This window comes from Urocitellus parryii, chromosome 4 (assembly GCF_045843805.1).
Source record: "Urocitellus parryii isolate mUroPar1 chromosome 4, mUroPar1.hap1, whole genome shotgun sequence".
Taxonomy (NCBI): domain Eukaryota; kingdom Metazoa; phylum Chordata; class Mammalia; order Rodentia; family Sciuridae; genus Urocitellus; species Urocitellus parryii.
The window spans coordinates 22,314,609-22,333,451 of NC_135534.1; the positions used below are offsets into that span (position 1 = coordinate 22,314,609).

General features: G+C 59.7%; 1 protein-coding gene across 2 annotated transcripts in view; it reads right to left on the reverse strand.

Annotated features, from left to right (window-relative positions):
• Tspan18 (tetraspanin 18) overlaps positions 1-18,843 on the reverse strand; it is a 146,846-nt gene that overhangs the window by 30,288 nt on the left and 97,715 nt on the right. Inside the window, exon 1 of one of the 2 annotated variants that reach the window (XM_077798129.1) lies at positions 8,535-8,601. The exons of the other annotated variant lie outside the window; for it this stretch is intronic. The gene's annotated coding sequence lies outside the window, so the exon portion shown is untranslated. Of the gene's footprint in view, positions 1-8,534; positions 8,602-18,843 lie in introns of those variants that run through there. 2 annotated transcript variants of the gene reach the window in all.

Sequence of the window (18,843 nt, forward strand, 5' to 3'; positions counted from 1 at the left end):
CCAGGGCCCGGGAGCTGTCACCAGAGCAGACACCAGCCCAGGCCTGGCCCATGGGGCACGTGGTGAGTGTCCATGTACGTGGCCATAAACACTGCGGACACAGGGTCCCCTCAGGACAACCGCAGCTGACCCTAGTCCCCCGGCCTGAATGAGGGGCGGCCTGTCCTGTGAGTGGATGGCCACGGGCTCTTGGCGCTCAGGTTATGGAGGCCAAGGGACAGGGGCGCCCAGGCCAGGGGGGGGCCCCGCTTTCTTCCCCCCCATGGAGGACACCGCAGCTGCTCCTCCGCGTGCTGAAGAGGTGCGTCAGGAGCAGGCCGAGGACAGGGACAGGGACAGGCAGCAGCCCCAAGGGGAGCGCCACCACCTTCACTCCCGGGAGCCGTGGCCACACAGCTCCCACGGGGACATCAGCTTCCTTTCGGCAAAATACCACCGCAGGCTGCTCGACTCCGGCTGAGGTGCTGGCACTGCGAGCACGTCCCCGGGACTTTGGGACGTCTGCCCAGACTTTGTGGAGCACCTTAACGCAAAATGTCAGCTTCTGAGGCTTCGCCTGGCTCCTGGGCTCAGCTGTTCTGATGAGCAATGCTGAGCCGGGACAATAGCCATCGCCACCTAGTCCCCGATAGGGATGGGGACGGAAATCCCCACTTGCTCATCTCACCTCTGGGGCTGGGCAGGGAGGAAGGACCCAAGAGAAGGGACGTGGCCCCGAAGAGGACGAAGATGTGCCGAACCCTCACCTAGAACGGCGCTGACCATTGACGACTTTCCCCGTAAAGGGACAGAAGGTGAACGTTCCAGGCTTCGTGGCCACGCTGCAGCTGGGGCTGGGGCTCAGAGAGCATCCCCGGGTGCCAGGAAGCAGCGTGTGGCTCTGGGACAGGACAGCCTTGTCCCCAAACCACAGGATGTGCCTGCAGGCTGCAGCCTGTGGCCCCTGGTTGTAGGACCCTGAATTCAGCCGCCCCTCTTGGTGTGGACGGGAAGGGACAGAGCTGAGATCCAGGGGATCTTGTCTCCCCCTTGCTGGACGTGTGGCCTCGGCCTCAGCGAAGAGTCTCACGGGTCACTGTGAGTGTGACCAGGCCAGGAGGTCGCAGGCCAGAACGGGACGCGCCCTGGAGAAGCGGAGCTGTGGTCCTCATCCATCAGGAAGCACTGGGGCTGCGGCCAGGTTCTCCCTCCCCCCTGGACCCTTAGTTCCCCCCCCCCCCCCCCGCCCTCCAACACACACAGACTCTGGCCATTTCCTGGCCGGGGGAGGTCGCCTGCCGGCTCAGCTGGGCACGGAGGCCTGTACCTATAAACCCCTCAGTCCTGCCCCGGGACTGTGACCCCCAGAGGGAGGTGACCACCTTTAATTTAGAGGCCCTGCATGTGGGCGCCACTGGGTACAGCCACCGGCTCGGGTGGCCTCAGGACTGCGGGAGCCTCTTGCCGGGAGGAGGAGGAAGGGAGGTGTTTCATTTCCCCTGCTCGTTAGTTAATTAAGGAAGAGGAAGACCCCGGGTTCCAGGGACAGGCGGGGCTTTCCAGGGACCACATGGACGTGGGTTCCTGTGGGGGCGGGGGAGGCCTGAGCACAGGCTGCCCTGGCCTGGCCGGGCCCCACCCCTGGGCCCTGGGTATGTGACCCTGGGCTACTTGAGACTGAGCCCCCACAAGGTGACTTGGGCCAACGGCAGCTGTGACTACTGATGCAGAGCTGGGTCGTGTCCACCCAAGGCCGGGGTCCGTTGTGGCTAGTGTGACAGTTTGGAAGGTGAGCCCGAGTCTTGCTGAGGTCCTTTCCCCTCCTCTGGGCGCATCATTCCGAAAAGCGGACGTTACCGGAGAAGAGAGTCTCAGGAACAGGCCTCCTCCTGGCCTCCTAGGGTCAACATGCCAAAGAGGTGAACTTGAACTTGAACCTGAAGTTGAGGCCTGTGGGAATCCTCTGGCCCCTCCCTCCTGGGAGCCCTGGCGGGTGGTCCCAGGGGGTGAAGCCTGACCAGGGTGGAGACTTGGGGGGCAGTGGAGCCTCCCTCACCCCGTCAGGGTCCCAACCTCTAAATGTGGGTGCATTTCCTGACGTCGTCACCCAAGCTCCCTCCTCCCTGAAGAGCTCCGTCCCCACATGAGGCCACCCCTGTCCTCTGCTTCTGCAGGGGACTGTCCTCAGGAGCAGCTTGGAGAGTCAGAGGGTGGCTGGGTCTGAGCAGCCGGGCCTCGGGACCAGCTCACCAGGACAGGCCCTGGCTGGGAACCCACCAATGACAGGATGACAGACATGGCTCTCCTCAGCCCCCCGGCAGCACGGGCGCTGCCGTCAGCACCCCCATCTTCAGCCTTGAAAACCGAGGCTCAGGCTGCCCTGGCTGGGGTGCGGTTTGTCCCCCAAGGTTTCCCAAGGACACTTGTCCCCCTGGAAGGCTTGGTCCTTGGCAAGGAGGAGGGAGGTGCTGGGCCCTTTAAGAGGGGGGGCCTGTGCCAGCCTTGGGTCCAAAAGTGGTCCCTGGAGAGCTAGTCGTGATGACATCCGGGTCGGGCCTGTGAGTCCTCTCAGGCTTCCTGTTTGAGCTGTGACTCTTTGCTCCTGCCATCGCCCTCTGCCATGGTGTGACACAGCCAAGTGGGCCCTCACCAGGACTGAGCCCACGCAGGTGCCCGCAGGAACCCCCAGAACTGTGAGCCGAATGGGCTCTTTTCTTTAGAGCAGCCCGCCTCAGGCGTTTCGCTACAGTCACGCACAGCTGACTCACACCCGCAAGGTGGCAGGGCCAGGCAGGAGCAGAGCTGAGATTTGAACCCCGGCAGAGTCCAGGCCTGGAACTAGGGTCTGACGACGCCCCTGCCTCTGGGCCAGCAGGGCGGGAGGGCCTGCTGCAGAAAGACCCTCAGCCAGTGTCCCCGCCTGCTGGACGGGCCTTTCCATGAAGCCCTCTGGTCCCCAGATGACGGTGGGGGCTGCTGTCCACACCCCACCCAGAGGGGAGTGGCGTCGCCTGGTGGCTGGGATCCCATGGAACCAGTCACTTCCCCATCTAGAGAATGTCTGAGCTCAAGGGGACACAGGGGTCCCTGAGTCCAGCAGACTGCAGCTCGAGGACCTGGCCCTGGCCCACAGCCTGCTCTGAAGATTCTGGTGTTTGACGTGTGGCCCAGAGGTGACCCCCAGGCCAGGCGGCCAAGTGATTGCCACAGCAGGGGACCTTCTTGTGACAGTCTCCTGCCACCTTCCCAGCATTGCAGATAGGGGACTGGGGTCCCTGGGAGCGACACCCCATACCCGGGGTGGCAGCTTGGGACCAGGTCATGGGGACGGCTCACAGGAAGGAGTGGCTTACCCAGAGCCTGTGCGCGGGCCTCAAGGGACCTGCCCGTGGCCAGCACCTTGGGGTTGACCCGGAGGAAGGCCTGCAGGGCTGTGGGGGGCCCCCGGGAGGCACTGTCCGGGGCCCGTGGGTGGCAGTTCTGGTTGGAGAGCGTCACGGAGGCTCATCCCCAGGTGGGGGCTGTCGGGGGGTGGCTGAAAGGCTGCTTGGTTTTTGACATGTGGTTTGCGAAGGGGCGTCTTCATCCAGGATGGACGGACTTGAAGTCTGTCGTGCTGCGGTGCGTGTGTGAGTACGCAGGGGACGTGGGACGTGTGCGACATGGTCAACCTGCATGTCCCACCACAGGGTGCAGGACAGGGGAGCAGGAAGATGAGCAGAGAGGACCGAGCTGCGTGACACCCAAAGGTGGGGAGCAGGCTCTTCTGGCCTTTTCTGTTTGCAGCATTGGGGACAGAGCCGGGGGCTGGCCTAGGCCACCAGAGCGAGCACTCTTCCACTGAGCCAAGTGTCTGATCCTGAAGAGCAAACAAAGCCGCCATTCTCCCGCTGCGCGCCCTATTAGCACTAATTAGGCGGCCTGGGAATTCCCGAACCTCATAATTGCGGTGAGCAGACTCCTTCCTCGGGGCGCAGGGAAGGGGAGCACCCCCTCCCGTCTCTGTGCCAAGTGAGGGTGTCGCTGAGACCCGTGCTCTCTCCCCACCCACGGCCCCAGACCCTGGGGTTCCCCAGAGCCCCCTGATGCCCAGGAAGACCAGGAAGACAGTCTGAGGGTGCAGCGTGAGGCTTCTGGGGGATTGGGGGCGTGAGGCCGGGAGACTGGGGTCAGGAGCCGAGGAATGACGGAGATCTGGAGCCCAGGACCTGGGCCTCTTCCCCCGAATGACTGGGGACAGTCCCCTCCATGGCAACATGGCTCAGGCGACCTTCCTGGGCCACGGGGTCCCGCTCCTGGTCAATGGCATTAACTGAGCCACAGGACTGGCACCAGCACAGCGGTGACTTCAGTGTCACCAGGCCCCTCCCAGATGCCACCCTGGCAGCCAGACAGCTTAGGGAAGCACCATCAAGCCACCACGAGGCCCCGAGCAGCTTGGTGGCGGGATGGCCCCTTCTGCCAGCTCACAGGCCCAGGGTGTCTGGGGGGTGGCCGGCCAGGGTCCTTCCCAAAGGTCTCAGTCGCGCTCATGAAGACCCTCCCCCGGGGCCTCCCGCTGCAGGGCCTGAGCAGCCCCTCTACAGGCCCCCTGTGCCTGCCCAGTGGCCCTGCCCCTGCCCTGTGACCTTGCCAGCCCCTCCCCAGGATGCCTGCCATCTGTCCAGGGCCCGGCCCAGCCCTGCAGCCAGAGACAGGCCTGTGTTCCTCCCTGTCGGCCTGGAGTGGGGGCTGCGCGTCAGTGGTCCCGAGACCCATCTTCTTGCTCTTATTAAAGGGGGCTAAAGCCAGCCGCGGCGGCACACACCTGTGATCCCAGCGACTCGGAGGCTGGGGCAGGGGGATCACAAGTTTGAAGGCAGCCTCAGCAGCTTAGCGAGGCCCTGGGCAACTTAGTGAGACCCTGGATCAAAAATGCCAATAAAAAAGGCTGGGGTGTGGCTCGGCGGTCAAGTGTCCCCGGGGCCAATCCCTGGCACCAAAAAAAACAAAAACAAAAACAAAAAACCCACAAAAGCATCACCAACCAAAAGCGCTGAAGCCGTACCCCAGGTTAGCTCACGGGGGGTAGGGGTGACTCGTATTCCTTGGGTGACTTCTATCCTTTTAAACAAGGGATGTGTATTATTATGTCATTATAACAAGGGTCACCTAAGCCCCCGCTCTTAGGCTGCGTGTTTCGGGTACCACAACTGACCCACAGGCCCTGACCCTCACCCTGGGCTGGAATGCCTGTCCCCTCTGCCCCCATGGAGGACTTCTGCACCGCAAGGCCCAGCTTGATGTCTCCGCCTGTGGTGGCTGCAGGCAGGGGTCCCTTTTGTCCAGTTCCCATGCATCATCTCAGAGACAAGAAGACCAGGTCCAGAGAGGGGCCGCCATCCCCCAGGCCACACAGCCAGGCCATGACTGGCAAAGCCACACTGGAACCCAGTGCCTCCTGGGACAGTGACGAGGCCAGAGGTCGGTGCTTCATCGTGGATGCTCCGACCCTGTTCCCTGGAGCCAGCGCCTGCCTCTTTATGGTCCCAGGAATGACCCAGGGGCTGAGTGCAGAGAGTGGGCTGGTTGCTGTCCCCCGGGGCGGGGGCAGGCAGCAGGGGGTCCTTCCTCCCTCTGGGGCGCAGGCCTGGGCCTTGTCATCTTGGAGAGTGGCCCGGAGCTTGGGAGGTTCCCAGAACCACAGCTCGGAGGTGACCAGGCTCAGTCCCACATCAGCTCAAGAGCTGGAGGTCCTGGGGGGCTCAGGCCCAGGCCCTCGTGGGGTAGCGAGCCCCCTCCCGGCAGCTCTCTGGGTTGTGAGATGACGGTGCCGCCCGGCGCTGTGGACGAGGGTACCCGGGTCCCTGCAGCCCCAGCCCACGGTGAGAGCCGGGCTCTGTGGCCTGGGTGGCCGTGCAGCCATCTGGGTGGGGGCAGGTGGGAGTTGAGGTTCCTGGCCACCTGGAGGGAGGTGGCAGGTCCCTTTCCCCTTCCTGGCCAGAGGGCGCCCTCAGGGCTGACTGAGTGGGCAGAACCGAGTCTTGTTCTGACCGGAGGCCCTGACCCTCCCCCTGAGCAGCTCTGGAAACAAGGCCTCGAAGGGAGGCCCAGCTGCAGGGGGTCCCCGGCTCCCCGCTCAAATGCATCCAGGAGCAGCCAGCCCAGCTCCTGTCCTCCTCACATCTGCCCCCGGTAGCTGCTAAGAAGGCCGGTCCCACCAGACAGAGGCCCAAGGACAGCGATGTCCCCACCCCAGCCCACCAGGGCTTATGGCCTCGTTCCTCAGTGTCCTCTTTCTGCCGTGGGGGCTTCTAGAAGGAGACCTGGGGACCAGGTGGCCAGGTGATCAGTGCCCCGGGGTCGCGGGCTGTGAGCACGGAGCACCCCACTCAGGGGTGGCCCAGGTGGCACTCATTCTGCCTGCCCAGGCGGAGGGGAGGCGTCTCTTAGGGGCAAACGTGCGGAGGGGCTTCCTCTTGGGATCCGCCCTCCCCCCAGCCGGGACCCGAGCCCCCAGCCCGAGTGGAGGGCAACCAGTGGACCTCCCTGTGCCCTGTTTACAGACGGGGAAACCGAGGCTCGGTGCTGCGGCTTCCCTCAGGCGTGCGGCTGGGGGTGGGCACAGGTGCTCCGCTTGGTCCAGGGCTCCCCACCTCCCTGGCCCACCCTGGGCACCGAACTGCAGGGGGCAGTGTCACCTCCAGGCTGGGACGGGAGAAGTCACCCAGCTGGCCCGGCACAGTGGCCGGGTGGATCCGGCTGGGCCAGCCCGGGAAGGCCCAGCCCAGAGGAGCCCCAGGGCCCTGGGCAGGTGTGCAGCTGGGCTCGGCCCCGTGCTCCGCTCAGGGGCTGCCAGGAGGCGGGTGTGTCGTATCCAGGCAACAGGCACAGCTGTCTCCTCAGGACAGCGGTCCCCGCGGACGTCCCCGAGGCGGCTAATTTTCAGCTTTCCAGAAAAGAAATGAAGCGCGGAGTCCACCCTCCCGGCTCCCCAGGCCTGCGGGGCCCTGCCGCCCTCCAGCCCTCCTCCTGCTGCAGCCTGAGGTCCCAGGCACAGTCTCCTCCAGTGGCTCTCCTCCCCCAGACAAGGGGTCCTGTCTCTGAGAGTCTGAACGCTCCTCCTTTGGCCACCATAAAATAAGGAGGCCCCTGAGGCCACCACAGAGCCAGGGTCCCTAGGCCAGCCTCCAAGACCACTCAGGGCCTGGGGGTGCCACAGGAAATTCGGGGCCACTATAAACCCCCTGAGCCAATAGTGAAAGCCCAGGTGGCCACGGGCACTGGGCCGCGTGGAGTCCTGTCCTGTCCTCCGTGACATGCCAGCCACCCAGGCTGCGCGCCCTCTTCCCCAGCCCCTCCTTCAAGCTGTTCTCCTGTCCTCTTCCGACCCCAGCTGAAAAGTCTGTTTCCAGGGACCCCTCCCTGGTGGCACCTCGCGGGTGCCACAGCCACAGGCATCATGAATTCCACGACAGCCCCGTGAGCACACTCGGCCATAAATGCTCCCACTGCCTGGTCATGGGTTTGTCCCCAAGACAAACTTCTGGAGGAGTGCGCCCGGCCCGGCAGGTGGCACTTGGTCAATAAATAACTACATGCTATTAACTCCCTAGGAACCCGATGGCTGTGTGCCCTTAGGCAAGTTACTGCACCTCTCCGGGTCTCAGTTTCCTCGTCTTGGGATGCTAAGGGCAGCTACCTCTTAAGGCTGGTATAAGTTATAGAAAGCATTAAGACAGCCTTGGCATCTGGAGGGCACAATATAAATATCTGCTATTATTAAATAATGTATGTATTTATGAGGCTTTCATAGAGTCTAGACTCGCAGCAAAGATGGAAAAGGGTCCTCCGACGTGTTGCATTCAGTACTAAGCCTCCTATAATAATGGACATTAATATAGCACTGACCTCGTGCCAGCATCTTGTACGCATTGATTCTAGCCTTGTGGCGACCCTGTGAGGTGGTTCATGTTGCAGACTGAATGGACTCACTTCCCAAATTCGTGTGTTGAAGCCCTAACCCTCAATGTGACTGCCTGGGCCTTTCAGGAGGTCATGGTCATGGGGAGGAGCCTTCACCTGACAGAGTCAGAGTCATGATAAGAATTCTCTCTCTCTCTCTCTCTCTCTCTCTCTCTCTCTCTCTCTCTGTACGCAGCACAGAGAAAAGCTTGTGTGAGGAGCGGTGAGTGGCTCTTACCACACCCCTGATCCTGCCTCCAAGGCCAAGGTCCTGGGGTGGGCATCCGAGGCAGGTGTCCCCCTCCCCTGGGGTAGGCACCCTGTACAGTCCGTCCCCACCAGGAGGAATGGCGGAGGGAACCCGGATGGTCTGGCCCAGACATCCAGGCTCCTCCAGGGCCGGCCTCCGAGCTCAGCATCTTGAAGGTGGAGGTGGGCAGAGGGGCTGGCTGCACCCTGTGGGTCCCCAGCGTCCCAGAGGAAGGGGTTCCCGGGCCAGGTGCTGGCCTCCCTGCCCTGGAGGCAGCCTGGCACTGCTGGGCTCCTCGCACGCACGAGGGTCAGGGCTGGACCGAATGCTTCTCCCCGAGTCCACGTGTCCAGACACTGACCTCCAACGTGGCGGTATCCGGAGGTGGGAGGTGATGTGGCCGGGAGGGTGGGGCCCTCAGGACAGGATTAGCGCCCTCCTGAGAAGAGGCCCAGGGCCTGCTTCCTCTCCTGCACCACAGAGGATACAACAGAAGACCTCGCGTGAGCCAGGCCAGGCTGGCAGCCTGATCTTACTGTCCGCCTCCATGTTCATTGTCCACGGCCCCAGCCCCAGCTGATGGAGGGTTAGGGTTAGGGGGGCAGATACCCCAGCATCTGCTCCAGCCTCGAGGAGCCATGAAGCACTTAAGAGAGGGCAGCCCACGGAAGCCCGGGAACCCTCCCCATTGTCCTTCTCATCTCTAAGTCCAGCTCAGACGGGCCTCCTCCAGGACGTCTCCCTGCTCTCCCTCCAGGTGGGTGGTGTGAAAATGGGTGGGACTTACAGGAAGAATTCACCCCAATACAAAGACGAGCGGTTCCCCAGCACAGGGGAAATGTAGTGCAGGTGTTAAAGGGTGGATTTGAAATCCCGAGACCCAGGCTGTAAATTCTCGCTCCTTCTGTGTGGCTCAGGGTGAGTGTCTCAACCTCTCTGAGATTCCATGTCAGAAGATGGAACCAAAGATCACCGACACCCATAGGCTGGGCCCTCGGCATGCGACGACCAGAGCTCCTTTGGTCTGTGATAGACAGGGAGCCGCCTGGCCAGGACGATTCGGGCAGGCATGGGAGGATCCAGGCGTGGGAGGGGGACAGAGGATTCCTTCCTGCACCTACAGCACACGCTTCAGACTGGGCCTGGGCAGGCTGTGGGAGATGGGCAGCCATGCAGGGGACAGTCTCCGCCCCTCCAGCAGCCCGCCACCAACAGGAGCCCACACACGGTGCACACTTCTGTGCGTATAGTGTCCCCAAAGGCAGCTCTACAGAGACAGAGAGCATGCTGGGTAATGGGAATATTCTAGAAGCAGACTGTAGAGATGGTTGTGCAACTTTGTAAACTGACTACAAACTACGGGATCCGGAACAATCCTTCCTCTCCAAAACTGTTTCTAAAAACCTCAGAAACGGTAGCAACAGAACTGGAACTCTGGAAGGGTCAATGCAAGGTGGGGGTGGTGTCCACGCCCCATGGGAAGTCACGAAGATCAAGGTCACCAGGCCTGGGGCCACGAGGTCAAAGGTCACTGCTGGTGGTTTTGTTTTTTTTTAAATACTGGGGGTTGAGCACAGAGGCCTCTACCACTGGGTGACATCCCCAGCCCTTTTAATGTTTTCTTTTGTGACAGAGTCTTGCTCAGTTGCTGAGGCTGGCCTTGAACTTGTGATCCTCCTGGATGACAGGTGTGAGCCAAAGCTCTGGAAAGAAAGTCACTGGCCTCAGGACGCACAGCTAGCAGGAGGGGAGGGTTTGAACCCAGGGCCTGTGACGACAAGGGAGTAGCCAAGCACTGCTCTTCCCATCACTAAAGCTCCGCATCAGAGGCTAATGACCCCCTCCCGGGAGTCAAGGCAGATGACCTGGAAACCCTCCCTGTCCAGGTCGTCTGTGATCATCTCCTGTCTTCAGTCAAGTGGGAGACCAAGGCCTGAGCCATCTGAGGGAGGGGACCTGGTGGCCGGGCCTGGCTGGCACCTCCCCAGCTGGAACCACAGCTCCTCCGAGTGCTGGCCACATCTCAGCCCTGATTTCTGGTTGGGGACCCCGTGACATCTGAATACACACAGGCCGGGGCAGCTCCAAGAGAGGGCACCTCAGCCACACCGGAGCTGCAGTGGGGCCCAGGAGGCAGGCGTGCCGTCCCCAGGTGCTGCCCTCCAGGCCCACGGGTCCTGTCTGGCCCTAGCCAGGGCCGCTCATCTCTGCCCCTCCCTCCTGGGCAGGGCAGGGTCCCCTGGGGTCCAGTTCTGAGGCAGTTTCCTAGGCCCTGCTGGCGGCAGGACTCAGCAGGCTGGGCTCTTTGGAGGCCCCTGCAAAACAGCAGCCCCAGTTCTGGAAGAGCCCTCCCCTCCCCCCTCCCCGATGTGCCTGCGTGGCCCCAGGAGCCGGGGCGGAAGGCTGGGGTCCCCCAGGAAGGGGCCGGGCTGGGCTGGGCTGGGCTGGGGCTTCCTTTGCTGCCGCCTCCTCTCCATGGGACCCCCCAGCCAGGCCCAGGTGGGCAGGCCGGGCCTCTGGACCACACCCGCACCTACACCCCAACTTCACCTGCGGCCTCTGCGACCTCGACCTGGTCTCTGGAGTGGGGTGCACTTCTGGGGGCCTCCATGCCAGGCCCAGTTCTCTAAACGCAGCTGGTACCTTAGTCTCCTACACCCCAAAGAAAGGAAGGGGACCCTGGGGGCGGAAGTCATGTGCTGGGGGCCACTGAAGGCTTCCCACAGAGGGACAGCAGAGGACCCCAGGGGCCACCCTTCATCAGCTCACTTGAGGGGGCATCTGGCAACAGGGCGGGGCTCCTGGTGACCCAGGGTGTCCGCGGGCAGCCTGTCTTCTGCCCGCCCCCACTGGCAGCTCAGCCTGCTCCCAGAAGACGCCGTCTCCTGCGGGGCCTTACAGTGACTGCAACTGGTTCTGTCCCTCAATGAGCCCTCTGTGGTTCACCTGCAGCCCCCGGCCCGTCCCTGCCCCACCATCGTCCCCGGGCAGGGCCAGGCGAGGGCTGCCCCTCCTCTGCAGACACCCTTTCATGGGGAACTCGCAGCACAAAGGCCTATTTATACCCCTCCTCCCCCTGGCCCACTCCTCAGTCCACCCGGGCAGCACTCGGGGCTCCTGGAATTCCTCTGCTCTATCATGCCCCCGGGACTTTGCACGACTGGTCCCCCTGCCAGGAATCCCCCCTCCCCGGCGCACACACAGCCGCCTTTGTCCACCTCTAAGTCACTCAGGAGCACAGCCCCCCCTGCACCTCCCCCTTCCCAGCGTGGGCTCCCTCCCCCGCCCCATGGGGCTGCACAGTGTGTGAGACACTGTGTCGCCTGCCTTTGTCCTCGGTGGTTCTCAGATTCGGGCGTCATCAGCATCTCCTGGGGGGCTTGTCACAACCCACCCTCAAGTTCCTGCCCAGCAGGTCAGGGGTGGGGGGGCTCCTGGGAATCAGCATTTCAACCCGTTCCCAGGAGCCTCCGCCGCTGCTCTGAGAACCATGTTTGGTGGTCTGTGTCCCCTTTCCTGAGATGGTGGCGAGGCTTGGTCCCATCCCTTGGGGGTTGCTGGTTCCGTGGCCAGAGAGAGGAGCTGGGCCTAGGACGATGGCCCGTCCACCCTCAGGCTCTGGAAACTTCTCCAGGGTCCTGAGGCTGGCACCCTGCCAGGGGCCAGGGCAGAGAGTGTCTCTGGAGATTAGCAAGAGAACGGGATTTAGGGGGACCCTCGTCAGGAGCTCAGGCACCCTGTTCCCAGAACAGCCCTCCCAAGGTCATGGGGAGACCTGGAGATACAGGAGGAGAGTAGCTGGGGGTCCGGGGCCCCAACTCATGGCCTGTGTGACCAGAGGCCAGGCTGTGCCTGGTTGGCACAGAAACAGCGGCTGACCCTCTGCCCTGCCCTGACCCCGGGTGGCAGAGGGGCCTGTCTGGGCCCCTGTGGGCTCTGAAGTCCAGGAGCCCTTCCCAAAGGTTTGGAGCACGCAAGGCCACGGAGGCTCCCGTGAGATCTGCGGGGACAGCAAGCCCCCTCTCCAATGTCACCTACCAGGATCCAGGAGGCTGGGGCTGCACGGAACGCTGGGACACTGTGACAGAGAGGGGCTGGCATGTGGCCAGTGTCTGGCGAGCTTGGCACTCCCGCCTGGCCTGAGTACAGTTCAGCTCGGGCCACCCCCCCCCCCCCACGGTCCTATGGTATCCCAGAGAGCACTGGAGACCCTCAGGACTCAGAGCTAGAGTTGCCAGAAGCCAGGCTGTCCCTGGTCCCATGGGACCACTTGGGTACCAGCCCTGAGACTTCTGGTCTGGTCAGCAATAGGCCGCCACAGCCACCAGGCTCCTGTCTCTTCTTGACTGAGCACCTGTCCCCTACCCCTTAAGGAGGAAGAAAAATAAATTTAGAAAGTCTCCCAGTTGGAGTTTGTCTTGGGGCGCTCCATATTCAAAGACCTCTGGGGCGGGGGAGGGGGGGCGAGGGAGAGATGGAGTTGGCAGGTGGGGGGAGGGGCATTTGCTTTGTAATCTAAATCCTTCCAGATCATTTGAATTTTTAAAGAACATGTATCAGTCTGGTAATAACTTTCCAAAATAATTTTTTGTCTTAAAATGGCAAAGCCATCATCCAAACTCCATTTGCAAGAGAGAAGTTTTTGCAACAGATAGCTTACGGGGGGTCATTAAATAGACCATCTCCATTCTTTCCTGAGCGGCAGCCTGGGCCCGGAGCGCTGCGACGTGGCTTAGCACCCATTATTTAATTTCAAGCTCATCAAGTTCCATGAGCCGGATGCTATTCGTGCCACCATCTCCTAGATGAAAGAATAAACTGCAGGAGACTAAATAACACGCCCAAGGTCAGCCTGCCTTGAGCGGGGGCTTGAACTCCCGCCTGCCTGACAGCCGGCCTGTCCATCAGCACACACCAGGCTGCCTCCCGCCATGACACAGAAATCGACAAGCTCCAAAGCTGCTGTCGCGAGTCCATTCTGCTACCTGAAAACTACTGATACCCCCCGAAGCCTAAATCAAATTGTCACAGGAACACAAACCAAGAGATTGGTGTCTGCAGCCAAATTGGCTGAGGGTTGGAAAGTGTGGAGTAGCAGAGCCTGTTCATCTGTCCGTCCATTGGCCAACCCCTGATTGGCAGCCCCAGCCGCGGTGCCCCGCTCCATGCTGAGGATCGGAAAAGGTGAGATGCCCACAGCCCCCCGGAAAGGCAAGGCCAATACAGGCTGGACGGGAGGGACCCTGGCACCTGCCAATTTGCTGACTTCATTGTAACTCAGGATGGAAGCGTGCATTGCGAGGAGTGCACGTGAAACACCACGGTGTCACCGGTGCCTGCAGCAGGGCCCCCTCCTCTCCAGAGCACTCAGCGTCCAGAATGCCTGAGGGAACCGCTGGCCATGCACCCCTGGGTCCCCACAACCGACGTGGGTTCTCCAGCATTTTATCAAGGCTGTTGGCCCCAGATGGCAAGAAGGGGCTAAGGAAAGCTCTAGAAGCTGCTGGGCCCAGGGTCCAACCTGCAGACCTGATAGCAGGGCACATGGTGTCCTACTCAATAGGACCCTGTTTGGGCGGTTCCATGTCCATTTGGAGACGAAGGGGCTAGGGAGTGTGGCTCCATGATCACCAAGTGTTTTGGGACATGGACCAACAGGCCCTACACACCAGTGACCATCTGGGATGCCTCCTACAGAGTCACAAACGAATTCAACAGCACCAGCAGCATTTGCTACCCCTGAGTGCTGGCGCTCTGACAGGCGTCTGTTAATCACTTTTCTTATTTAATTCTCCCATTTAATCTTTACCTCAATTCTGTGAGATGTTGACTATTGCTATCCCCAATTTACAGATGAGAAAACTGAGGCTCAGGGCTAGGACTGAACCAGGTCTGACTGGGAGTAGGATGGTTAAAGCTGGCAGGGACCTCGCCCTTCATGTGACAAGTGACAAACTATAATATGCCGAAGTCACTCTAGCATGGCTGGGACAAGGAACCCCGTGCCCAGGGGTCTGCTGCGACGCCTGCTGCTCACCATGCTATAAGTAAAATGGAAAAGCTGAAAAGCCGGAGGATTCTGTAAGTCCCTCTGGCACCTCCCATCTCTTCTAAAGGGCTCACCTTTAGAAGAAGAGGAAGAGGAAGAGGAGGCGCTGCTCAGCTCCAAGCTCTAGTCTAAGGCTGCCTTGAAGACAGCCCTGTGGTCAACCAGAGGCTGCAGGAAGGACAGTGGCTGCCAGGGTCCACTCCCACCTGGTCCAGTCTTTGCCACCTGGGACTCCGCACAACATCCTCGCCCATACTGTCCCCCCACCAGTGTCCAAAGCCCAGTCCCCACGTGCTATGTCCCCTGATTTATCACTACCCCCCCACCCATCCCCTGGAGTTCCCAAGCCTCTTTCACATCTGTGTCCCCAGCCCCTGGATCCTCATTTGGGTGGCGGTGCCCCTTGGCAACAAGCTGGGGGCTCTCAACCCTGGTGCCCAAGTTGCTTCTGGAGGGCAACAGAAAGGATGAGAAAGGACAGTGGCACCTGCCACTTCTCTGTGTGTGTTGCACACCCAGACCAGATACCCAGGGCCACTGCCACCAGTATCTTAGGACTCTAAGTCCCAGACTAGACAAGTCATTCTATTACTTCTGCAGCATCAGAGGCAGCTGGGGCCTTTGAAATTGTGGAAAATAGTTGACTTATAAACCTTGCCCATGGGGGGCCGGGTGCTGATGGACCCCTGGGCGGGGAAGGAGATGGAGACACTCAAAGGCAGGTCCTGCTCTCCGGGGATCTCCTGGAGGCAGGAACCTTTGCAATTTGCTCATTGTCAATTTCCAGCATTTGAACGGGGCCAGGCATGCAGTGGGCGTCCCTGGGCGGTGGACTACAGGAACCATCCCTCCGGGACCGGAGGCTGAGCGCACCATATAAGGCAGGGCGGCGCTGACCGCAGAGCGGTCTGTGTGGTGACTCAGAGTCCACAGTGGAGACAGAGCGCAGGAGCCCTGGGGCAGGGCCAAGAGGGTTGTGGTCAACCCAAACCAAGCAAGGGGAAGATTTTTAAAAGCACGTGGCCACATTGCCTGGGAGCAGCGTTCTAAGCTGTGTTTTGTTTTTATTTTTTTTTCATCGTTTTCTGCTAAGCAATCATTTTTTTTTTCCCTAATGAAATAAGCCGCACCCTAAATGCATAACAGACCTGCGGCAGCCGGCACCAGCCAGGCCAGCTCCAGTGGGGACGGCGCCCTCCTCCCCTGGACTGCTGGGCTGGTCGCCTGGGAAAGGCCCCTATCTGAGAGGCCATTTAAGCCAAGTAAACCCTAAAGAGTCTGCAGAAATCTCCCCCCCACACACACACCCCGCAGTGAAGGGGCGGCCGGGAGAGAAGGAGGGAAAGGTGCTATGGCGCTCGGAAGCGCAGGATCCTCGGGGAGAAGGGCTTTCTGGGGTAAGCCTTTGGGAAGTGAGGCACAACCTGGGGACAGGCGATGCCTGGTGTGTTCTTAAGCCAGGCTTCTTCCCTCCCCCCTTTGTTCTGCAGCGCCGGGGATCAGGAGCGCAGGCCAGGCCAGCGCTCTGCCCAGCTCCGCCCCAGCCAGGTCAGGCTTTAGATGCCAGATTCACCCCAAATCAGGAAGGCCAACCCGGGTCGCATGAAACACATGAAGAGGGACTAGTCGGAGCCCCCGTTGCTTCCCGCGCGCTCAGCGTCTGCCCCGCACTGCACTCCTTTGTCCTGGTGAGAACAGCGCCTGGACTTCGCTCCGAGAAACCTCCCGCTCTGCATTCCAGAGATTCCCCACGACACGCCCCATCGGCACCAGCCACGCCCCACTAACCTCGTCCGCCAATCAGCACATTCGCCTCCAGGTTTCAATGATTGGTCAGAGATGGTCATGTGACCACGCCAGCCAATGAGCTTCGAGTCTGGGACTGTGGTTGAACTCCCGGGAAAGGCTGCTCGCGTACTGCCTGGGGTTAGACTTGGGAGCTGCCGGCCTCGGGGTGCCCGCCTGGGGACTGAAGCCCACGCGGGGGTCCCCGCCTGGAGACTGAGGCCCACGGGAGAGAAGCAGGGGCATAGATGTGGTGTGACACATCCAATGGGAAATGGCCCTGAATTCAGCACTGATTCGACACACAGTAAACAGACCCTAAATTGCCAATTTATTATACACCAAGAAAAGACCAACCTGTCACCTGTCTTACTGACTCTGATGGGCATTGCTTTCTAGTGACACAGCACCTGCCGTCTTGCACAGCCTGTGCCTCCCCTCCCCATCTTAGGACCCATCTTTGGCTCTTTGTTTTTTGAAATATGTTATTTATTCCTAGATGATATAATAGTTGTACATATCCACAGGGGACAGTGTGGGATTCCAAGTCAGGTGTACAACCCGTAACGATCAGATCTGGCAGTTGGCTTCTTCATCAGTTCATCACCCCAGACGTTATCATTTCTTTATGTCAGAAACACTCAAAATTATGTCAACCAGCCATTTTGAAATATGCAGAATTTTTGTCACCCATAGTTACAAATTTTTGACAAAAGGACTCGCGCAATAATTCACCTATGCTGTACAAAGTACTTTGACCTTTTGCAGGCAAATTTTGATGTTGTGAAATTCTTTTTCATTAGGTATATATTTTTTTCCATTAAAAAAAAAGTTTTATTTATTTTGAGACACAGTCTCCCTAAGTTGCCCAGGATTTTCGGTCCTCCTGCCTCAGTCTCCTGAGATGTCCCTGGTCCTTGCTTACCTGAACCTGGGGGACTCTTGGACCCTGGGACAGTGCCTGGGCCAGCTGAGCTGCACTTGCCTCCATCCATCCTCCCAGCTGCTGGGCCCCTCTTGGGAGGCTGTTTGGGTGACTAGTGAGATCCCTGCGCCCTGACTGAGAGCCACTCATTCTGTCCCTCTCCTTATTGTCCCAAACATGGACCTTCGGAGGAGACAGACTCGACACCATGAATGTTCATTGGGTCCTGGAATCCAGCCACTCCTGAACTTGGGGCAGGAGGGGCCACCCCAGGGCTCTGGTTCAGTCTCAGAAGAACCAGCCATGGGGAGAGGCTGCAGGGGTGGTGGGACAGCAACGGGCTCTGACGTCAAGCAGGCCATGAGAAGTGGACCTCAGACCTTCTGCATCAACTTTAAAACAGGGAGCCCTCCACTGTCCACCCAGGAGGAGGCTGAAAGCCACAAACTGACCGCAGCGATGGCTGGTGAGGGTGTGCAGCCACAGGAAGCCTCATCCATGGCTGGTAGGAATGCAAAATGGGACAGCCACTCTGAAGACAGCGCCGCAGGCTCTTATGAAGGTAAGAGTCGTCCTGCGGTGCCGTCCAGCAGCAGTGGCTCAAATAAGCTGAAAACTTAAGTGCACACACACGAAAAGCTACAAACAAATGTTTACAGCAGCTCTGGTCAGAACTGCCAACACTGGAAGCGGCTAATGAGTCCTTCAATAAGCAAGCCCGTGAACAACTGTGGCACATGCGTTGGAATGCTGTCCACAATAAAAAGAAACAAGTTATTGGAGGGCACAGAGGTGTCTGTCTGTAATCCCAGTGACTCAGGAGGCTGAGGCAGGAGGGTTGCAAGTTTGAGGCCAGCCTCAGTTATTTAGTGAGGCCCTAAACAACTTGGCAAGACCTTGTCTGAAAATAAAAATAAAAAGGGCTGAGGATGAGACTCAGGGGTGAGAGCCCCTGGGTTCAAACGCTTGTTTCAAATTAAAAAAAAATATATTAAAACAAACTGCCCTACACAGAAAGACACAGAGGAACCTTAAATACATATTTCTAGGTGAAAGAAGCCTGTCTCAAGGCTGTGCACTGTGACTCCAGCCATCTAGACAAGGCAAAATGACAGTGACGGACAAACTGGGTGCCGGGAAGGAACATGGAAGATTGGAAAAAAAAACAGGGAACATCCCACCTGCTGGACAGAGGAGCCCGGGTTCATCCCCCTTCTCCACGGACTGTGTGTGGCCAGAAGGTCACCAGCACAAAGACTCTCATTCCCAGCTTCCCATGCAGCAGGGGCACCAAGTGACCACATTCTGGCCACTGGATGTGACAAATGCATCAGCTTACAAGAAGGCAGCACCCCCCCCTCTGCTGACATCCTCTCTCTGATGACCGGGTTGGGGACACCACGGCGGGTCACGTGGACAATAATGGTGGAGCTGCAGACGGAAGGAACCTGGGCCCCTGTGGCTTCCGTGAAAGAATCGCTTTACTTGGGATTTTACTTAGAGAATTCCCCTCTCTGTGGCTTAAGAAACTGATATTTGGGTTTTTGTTACGGATGAGCAATCTCTGATGGCCAGGGACCTCCAGGATGCTCCCAGGGCTCTGCACGGCACAGTTAAACATCTCAGTCAGTCCGTCAAGCCTTAGCGGGCCGGCTTCCTGTGCTGGGGTTCAACCAGGAACAAGGCAGAGGCGGAGTCCACATCCCAGCTGGGGGCAGGCCATCCACGGGACCATGATTCTTCACCTGCTGAGCCCTTTTTATCAATTATCTTTTTTAAATATTTATTTTCTAGTTGTACTTGAACACAATCTCTTTTATTTATTTATGTTTGGTAGTGCTGAGGTCCGGACCCAGGGCCTCCTGCTTGGGAGGCGAGCTCTGTATGGCAGAGCCCCAACCCCAGCCCTTT